This window comes from Cyprinus carpio, chromosome B24, assembly GCF_018340385.1.
Source record: "Cyprinus carpio isolate SPL01 chromosome B24, ASM1834038v1, whole genome shotgun sequence".
NCBI classification, from domain to species: Eukaryota; Metazoa; Chordata; class Actinopteri; order Cypriniformes; family Cyprinidae; genus Cyprinus; species Cyprinus carpio.
Window position 1 is genome coordinate 4,932,481 of NC_056620.1, and position 8,796 is coordinate 4,941,276.

The window sequence follows — 8,796 nt, forward strand, 5'->3', positions numbered from 1 at the left end:
CTGTGCCATTCTGGGGAGTAAGGATGTGTCCTGTGAAGACCAGAGAGGTTAACAGGTCTCCTTAGGAATTTCAGTCTGGTTCTGCTAGGTGGGGGGAAGTCAATCCAACGATCTTGTTTACTCTCATGGCTTTACATGTAAGGGTCAGACTGTCCATCTCTTCGATTACTTGCCCCAAATTAGACAATCTCTTCTTCGAATTTGAAATTGTCAATAATTGTTCTAATGGTGTTAATGTTGAAAGCTGTTCTGTGAAAGAGCTGGTTGGTTCTCTAGCTTCAGACTGTGGTGCTAGGAGTTGATTTACAACATCCTGCCTTTCTGTGGAATTCGGCTCATGTTTCAACCAGGCTCCCGATCGAATCTTTAATTTGTCTGGTTCAGGCCTCATACGCTACACATGATACAAAGAAATGGTCAGTAACATCATCACTTTGAGGTACGATATCTATATCAGTAAGATCAATTCCATGCGACATAATTAAATCTAGCGTATGATTAAAACGATGAGTGGGCCCAGTGACATTTTGCTTTACTCCAAAACAGTTTATTAGGTCAGTAAATGCAAGTCCTAATGCATCATTTGTATTATCAATGTGAATGTTAAAATCATCGTCATTTTCAAACAACAAACAGCAGCAACTAACAGAAGTGAAGTGAGAAAAGCTTGTGTAACAGTTGTTTGCATCTAATGCAATGACTGGTGCATTCCGACATACACATTCACACAAAAATCTAAATTCTATCATCATTTACTCACCTTCATTGATGTTCTTGTCCACACTTGTATGATTTGCTTTCTTTTGTGAAACAAACTTTTTTTTCTTCATACATTTGGATTACTTTTGGATTCTCCAGTGTCTGTTTGTTTTATGCAAAAGAAAATCAGTCATACAGTTTTGGAACAACATGAGGGTGTGTAAATGATGACAGAATTGACATTCTCTGAATTTTATTATCCCTTAGGTGCCCATAAAACTTTAGGCCTGCAGTGTACAATAAGTTAATAAACTCTGTAAAGATATTTGATAAATTAATAAAACAATGAGTCTAATGCAAGTTATACTTATGTTTCTTAGGCATAGAAAGAATGGACCTCCACACTCCTCATACAGGTAGACACCTGATGGCTGTGGAGTAAAAAAAATAAATAATAATAATTATTCACTGGAGGCCACATGGTGTTCCTTTACATTTTACTAAAATGCTCATAACCAACCTGCATTATATTGGCAATGATATTGATGAAATAACTGGTGGTCCTCGTGCAGTTGTTGTCTTCATGATCTTTGCCCACCCAGTGTTTTATTCAATAACATTTTACATTCATGAAGTGGCCAAAATCCGTCAGTCTGTTGTTGCTCTTTTGAGTCATCATCAAGTCTGGAAACACTGCAGGACTAAAGGTACACTTGATCACTTCCAATCCTACTTTGTTTTCAGTAGTTTTCGGTCTTGTTTTCCTAATGTGATACATCTGTGGGGGAAACAAAATAACATTTAATTTATTTATTTATTTTTCCCTAGAAAAATGGTCATATTTTACTATAAATAACTAATTTTAGAGTATATGAGTTTATGAGTGATCTATTTCTATTTCACTAGATAGGCCAATAAAGGTACAGCATAACATGTAACAGACAATATAGAAAAATATAAAGAAAAATACAGACAAATATAAAAGCCACATATATGTTAATACATATAGTCATTTACATATCTGTGTTGTTCCAGGACATTTTTCAAAGAGACTGGTATGCGATGCAGCTAAACACAGTAATGCAAGATATGTTCAGAGATATTGATGGAGCAATTTATTTAGATGTCTGGCAGATGACGTCTTGTCACTATCTTCCTGAAGATGTTCACCCAGGTGCTGTTATCATTGATAATGAGATCAACATGTTGCTCTCATATTTCTGTCCTACCTGACACAATTAAATACTTGGCTTTCTCTTAAAATGTAGCACTTTTCCCTGTATGATCTCAACACTAATAATCTTATTGTATTTGTTTTATATAAATTTTAATTCAAATTTTAAAACTGTGGACCATGGAATATTTGACATTTTTATATACAGCCCTTGAATTTCAGCTACACTCCAAGAACACTGATAGACAATTGAGGGATTTTCCAGAAAGTATACATAATCAGAGTAAGCAACATCCCCTGGTACATTTTACTCAGAATAAACGCACAAACTCAACTTTCAGTTTTAAAAACTGAGGTCAATGTTAAGGTATGTAAGTAGCCATATGTATTCTCTAAAAATAATCTACTCAGAAGCAGGTAATGTTCAAGGGTTGGTTTACTCCTGAGCACAGATTTTGCACAGTGTATATATATATATATTGTGTGTGTGTGTGTGTGTGTGTGTGTGTGTGTGTGTGGGTGGGTGTGTGTGTGTGTGTGTGTGTGTGTTTTCAGAGTTTGTTGATTAGATTAGATTAGATTCAACTTTATTGTCACTGTGCAGAGTACAAATACAGAGCCAATGAAATGCAGTTAGCATCTAACCAGAAGTGCAAATAACAGAGTATATAAAATAAATATAGATTGTGTGTATATACATTAAGCTTTATGACACATAGTGCAAGTTATGAGGTAGAAGGACAGAGACCAGCACAATGCAAAAGACTGTACATACAACACAGGGTGCAAAGAAAGTATAAAAAGAAGATGCATTATACAGTGAGTATAAAAAGAAGGTGCATTGTACACTGAGTATAAAAAGAAGGTGCATTTTACAGTGAGTATAAAAAGAAGGTGCATTATACAAAAAATCAGAAATGTGCAAAATAACAGAGGGAATAATAAGAACATTGTAAGTGAGGTGTGCAGACACGTTATTGTTCAGTGTTTTTTTTTTTTTTTAAGAATTAGGTGGTCAATCCAGGATATAGTGTTCAGTGCCTGAGATTGGAGTTCAGTAGGCTGTCCACTGAGGGAAAAAAAGCAAAGATTCCTATGACGTCTCCCTAATGGGAGAGTATTGAACAGTCTGTGATTGGGGTGAGAGGAGTCTTTGATGATACTGCTCACTCTCCTTAGTGGTAAACATCTTTAATGGAGGGTAGCCTGACACCAGTGGTGTATTGGGCAGTTTTCACCACCCGCTGGAGGGCTTTCTGGTCCGAAACTGTGCAGTTGCCATACCACACTGTTATGCATTTTGTGAGAATGCTTTCAATAGTGCAACAGTAAAAGTTCAGCAGGATGTTGGGGTACAGGTGAACTTCCCTTAGTTTCCAAAGGACGTAAAGGCAGTGTTGTGCCTTTTTGATCAGTATGGAGGTATTGAGGGTCTAGGAAAGATCCTCAGAGAGATGGACACCAAGAAACTTGAAGCTCGCCACATGCTCCACTTCAACCCCATCAATGTAGATGGGAGTGTGTTCCTTCTTAGTCCGCCGGTGGTCTACAATCAGCACTTTGGTCTTTTGGGTCAAGTCAAGTCAAGTCATCTTTATTTATATAGCGCTTTAAACAAAAAAAGATTGCGTCAAAGCAACTGAACAACATTAATTAGGAAAACAGTGTCAATAATGCAAAATGACAGTTAAAGTCAGTTCATCATTGAATTCAGTGATGTCATCATGCAGCTCAGTTCAGTTTAAATAGTATCTGTGCAATAATTTGCAATCAAGTCAACGATATCGCTGTAAATGAAGTGTCCCCAACTAAGGCGACAGCGGCAAGGAACCAAAACTCCATCAGTGACAGAATGGAGAAAAAAACGTTGGGAGAAACCAGGCTCAGTTGGGGGGCCAGTTCTCCTCTGACCAGACGAAACCAGCAGTTCAATTCCAGGCTGCAGCAAAGTCAGATTGTGCAGAAGAATCATCATTTTCTTGTGGTATTGTACCGGTGGTTGTATTAGAGGATGTATTTAAGTGGGATTTTTATGTGGGGTTATAGTTATGGTCTCCGCTGTCTTTCAGGGCTGTAGAGGTCCTTTCTAGGTGCTGATCCACAATCTGGGCTGGATACATTCTGGATCCGGGTGACTGCAGTGACCCTCTGACTTGGATACAGACTGGATCTGGTGGCTACGGTGACCTCGGAATAAGAGAGAAACAGACTAATATGAGCGTAGATGCCATTCTTCTAACGATGTAGCAAGTACATCGGTGTTATGGGAAGTGTTCCCGGTTCAGGTTTACCTAATTATTGCAGCCTAAATATCCTTTAACGGATTTGGATATTAGAAGTGTATTAGTATGTTATGTGTAAGCCAGGTTAAAGAGATGGGTCTTTTAATCTAGATTTAAACTGCAAGAGTGTGTCGCCTCCCGAACAATGTTAGGTAGGTTATTCCAGAGTTTGGGCGCTAAATAGGAGAAGGATCTACCGCCCGCAGTTGACTTTGATATTCTAGGTATAATCAAATTGCCAGAGTTTTGAGAACGGAGCGGACGTGGAGGACTATAATGTAACAAGAGCTCGTTCATATAGGTGCTAAACCATTCAGGGCTTTATAAGTAATAAGCAAGATTTTAAAATCTATACGATGTTTGATAGGGAGCCAGTGCAGTGTTGACAGGACCGGGCTAATATGATCATACTTCCTGGTTCTAGTAAGAACTCTAGCTGCTGCATTTTGGACTAACTGGAGTTTGTTTACTAAGCGTGCAGAACAACCACCCAATAGAGCATTACAATAGTCTAACCTTGAGGTCATAAACACATGGATTAACATTTCTGCATTTGACATTGAGAGCGTAGGCCGTAATTTAGATATATTTTTGAGATGGAAAAATGCAGTTTTACAAATGCTAGAAACGTGGCTTTCTAAGGAAAGGTTGCTATCAAATAGCACACCTAGGTTGCTAACTGATGAAGAATTGACAGAGCAGCCATCAAGGCTTAGACAGCGTTCTAGGTCATTACATGCAGAGCTTTTAGGCCCTATAATTAACACCTCTGTTTTTTCAGAATTTAGCAGTAAGAAATTACTTGTCATCCAGTTAAATTGGTATGTTTCGCCGGGCCACGAAGAAATATAGAGCTGAGTATCATCAGCATAACAGTGAAAGCTAACACTGTGTTTCCTGATGATATCTCCCAAGGGTAACATGTAAAGCGTGAAAAGTAACGGCCCTAGTACTGAGCCTTGAGGTACTCCATACTGCACTAGTGATTGATATGATACCTCTTCATTCACTGCTACGAATTAATGGCGGTCATATAAGTACAATTTAAACCATGCTAATGCACTTCCATTAATGCCAACAAAGTGTTTGGGTGTTGAGTGCAAGGTTCTTGTTGGCACACCACATTGCTAGATGCTATACCTTGTCCCAGTAGGCTGTCTCATCATTGCCGCTGATCAGGCCTTACCACCATGGTGTCATCTGCAAACTTGATTATGGAGTTAGAGCCATGCACAGGTATGCAGTCATGGGTGAAAAGAGAGTAGAGGATTGGGCTCAACACACAGCCCTGTGGTACCCCAGTGTTTAAAGTGAGGATGGAGGAGGTGTGGTTACTGATCCTAACAGTTCTGATCCTAACAGGTTACTGATCCTAACAGTATCTGACTCCAAGTGATGGAAATCTTTTAGTCAGAAAACGTAAAGAAAACGACACATACAGCAAGATAATATAACTTCACTTACCTGTCTTACCACCTGAAGCAAACATCCATCCCTTCTTAAAAGTCTGTGTTAAAAGAGAGCTGCCTGTTGTGCTATTTAATTAAGCCGACTGCTGTACCCTTTATCCATCTTAGGCGTGTTCTAGCTCCCTTTATTTTTAATTTGTATATACTGTATACTGTTTGAATGAAAGCTTGTTAAATCTGTCGGCGATCAAATATTCAATATCGCTGCTCATAAGTACTTGGTACATAACATTATCAGCGCAGCGGCTGCTAATATCATGTAATTTAAGGCTTCTTCTTCTTCTTGAAATTTTATTGGTGGTTGACAAACAACAAAATGGTGTATTTCCGCCACCAACTGGTATGGAGTGTGGATCAAAATTGGGTTATTATTAAATCATATTATGTGTGTGATTATTATTATATAACTAAATTATATGAAATGGTATAAATGATATTTATATGAATTAAATAACTAAAATTAACTGTAATTACAGATTTAGGTTAAATAAAAATGTCAAGTCTTTATTTTTTTTCTTTTTAGGAAACAAATCGAAGAAAAAAATAAACTAGTTCTACTGTTTCTAATATTTTGTTTGTCTTCTTTTTTGGCCTTCCAAGAGAAGACACAACAAGAAATCATGTTTATATTACATTTATAATGGGTTTTATGTTTATGTCTCATCACTTCGGCAGGACAAGGCATCACAATATGTTAAGGGGCGTAACATTTCCGTCACACGCTTGAGGCATTCGGCCAATCACCACGCACTGGATAGCTGGCCAATCAGAGCACACCTCGCTTTTCAGACCGATGAACTTTGTAAAAATCGACGCATTTCAGAAGGTTGGCATTTAGGAGAGATGATATTTTACAGTATGTGGAAAAGAATGTTTTTTTTTTTTTTTTACCTAAACCGCATAAACACATTTCATTACACCAAATACACAAAATATTTCGAGCCAGAAATGTTTATATAGTTCTACTGTGATGCCATTAATACCTAGGAACTTTCCATTAGATATTTGCTTAATAGCAGTGTCTTATTCTGAAATCTCAATGTCAGCTTCCATCATATTTCTAAAATCAGAGTCTATAATATAAATTTTGTCTTTAAAAAAGGAAAAGAGATCACAATCGCTTTCTGTAAATTTAGATTTATATAAATCATTATAGAAGGAATATGTAGTCATCAATTAGTGTTTTTTCTTCACTTATACAATTATTAATGCAAAGCTTATTAATAGTTTTTAGGGCTTGTTTTTGTTTTTCGAAATTAAAGAAATATGAAGAATTTTTCCCCTTCCTCAATTCTGACTGTGTGGGGCATCTGACTGCTTTCCAAGAAGAGCGCACCTGATTTACCAATATTGTGATAGTGTCAGATGAGACCGTCCAGGGGCTTGTACGATATCATACAAGTGTTAAATTGAATTACTGAATTATTAAGACTTTGTTGTGCGACTGTGTTTAGGGTTCTTACTAATGGGGCATTTTTAAGACTTTGACCCTGTCCAAATACCCACACTTGTGGTCTTGGTCACTTGAGAGTGTGTATTTGACAGTGCGTGCACAAGGCTGTCCCTGGTCTTAATAATGCCAAAGCGCAGTGCCCTTAACACACACTAAACCCACACTATCTCCAATATAGCTCCAGAGCGCTATTCAATGCTTAGTTTACAATTACATTTACATTTAATCATTTAGCAGACGCTTTTATCCAAAGCGACTTACAAATGAGAACAATAGAAGCAATCAGATCAACAAGAGAACAACAACGGTATACAAGTGCTATGACAAGTCTCAGTTAGTCTAGTACAGAACACGTAGCCGGGTTTTTTTTTTTTTTTTTTTTTTTTTAAGAGTATGATAGACAAGAAAAGAAAGGTAAGTACTAGTATTAGTTGGTTAAGTGCTGGCGAAAAAGATAAGTCTTAAGATGTTTTTTGAAAATTAGTAAAGACTCGGCTGTTCGAATTAAGATCGGGAGGTCATTCCACCAGCTGGGCGCAGTCCAGGAAAAGGTCCGTGAGAGTGATTTTGAACCTCTTTGGGATGGCACCACAAGGCATCATTTACTTGCAGAGAGCAAACTTCTGGAGGGCGCATAAGATTGAACTAATGAGCTTAGGTATGTTGGTGCCGTGCCAATGGTCGTCTTGTAGGCAAGCATCAGTACCTTGAATTTGATGCGAGCAGCTACTGGTAGCCAGTGTAACCTGATGAGAAGAGGAGTAACGTGAGCTGTTTTTGGCTCATTGAAGACAACCCTCGCTGCTGCATTCTGGATTAGTTGCAGAGGCTTGATAGTACATGCAGGAAGGCCCGCCATGGAAGCATTACAATAGTCCAGTCTGGAGAGAACAAGAGCTTGGACAAAAAATTGGGTGGCTTGCTCTGATAGGAAGGGTCTAATCTTCCTAATGTTGTATAAGGCAAATCTGCAGGACCAGGTCATTGTAGCAATATGGTCTGTGAAGCTTAACTGATGATCCATCACAACTCCTAGGTTTCTTGCTGTCCTGGAAGGAGTTATGGTTGACGAACCCAGCTGTATAGAGAAGTTGTAATGAAATGATGGGTTAGCTGGAACCACCAGCAGTTCAGTCTTAGTAAGGTTGAGCTGAAGGTGATGGTCATTCATCCAGATAGAAATGTCACTCAGACAGGCTGAAATGCGAGCAACTACCGTTGGGTCATCTGGTTGGAATGAGAAGTAGAGTTGAGTGTCATCAGCATAGCAGTGATAGGAAAAGCCATGCTTCTGAATGACAGATCCTAATGACGTCATGTAGATGGAGAAGAGAAGTGGTCCAAGTACTGAGCCTTGAGGAACCCCAGTAGCAAGTTGTTGTGACTTAGAAACTTTACCCCTCCAAGACACCCTGAAGGATCTATCAGAAAGGTAGGACTTAAACCACTGGAGTGTGGTTCCAGAGATGCCCATCTTTCTGAGGGTGGACAGGAGAATCTGGTGATTAATGGTGTCAAAAGCAGCAGACAGGTCCAGCAAAATGAGTACTGAGGATTTACTGAGGACAGGTCCAGCAAAATGAGTACTGAGTTTATCCAAACATCATGTTTTGGAATAAATCGTGAGACTTTTTGCCGAGATCTCACGAAAGGTCATGGAAACCTTTCCAATGTATGTGAAATATTAATAATAATAATTAGATATTAAGAATAACTTGG

At 38.4% G+C, this 8,796-nt stretch overlaps 1 pseudogene; it reads left to right on the plus strand.

Annotated features, from left to right (window-relative positions):
• Nucleotides 1-768: 768 nt before the first annotated feature.
• Nucleotides 769-1,932, plus strand: LOC122142193 (annotated as a pseudogene).
• The last annotated feature ends 6,864 nt before the right edge of the window (nt 1,933-8,796 follow it).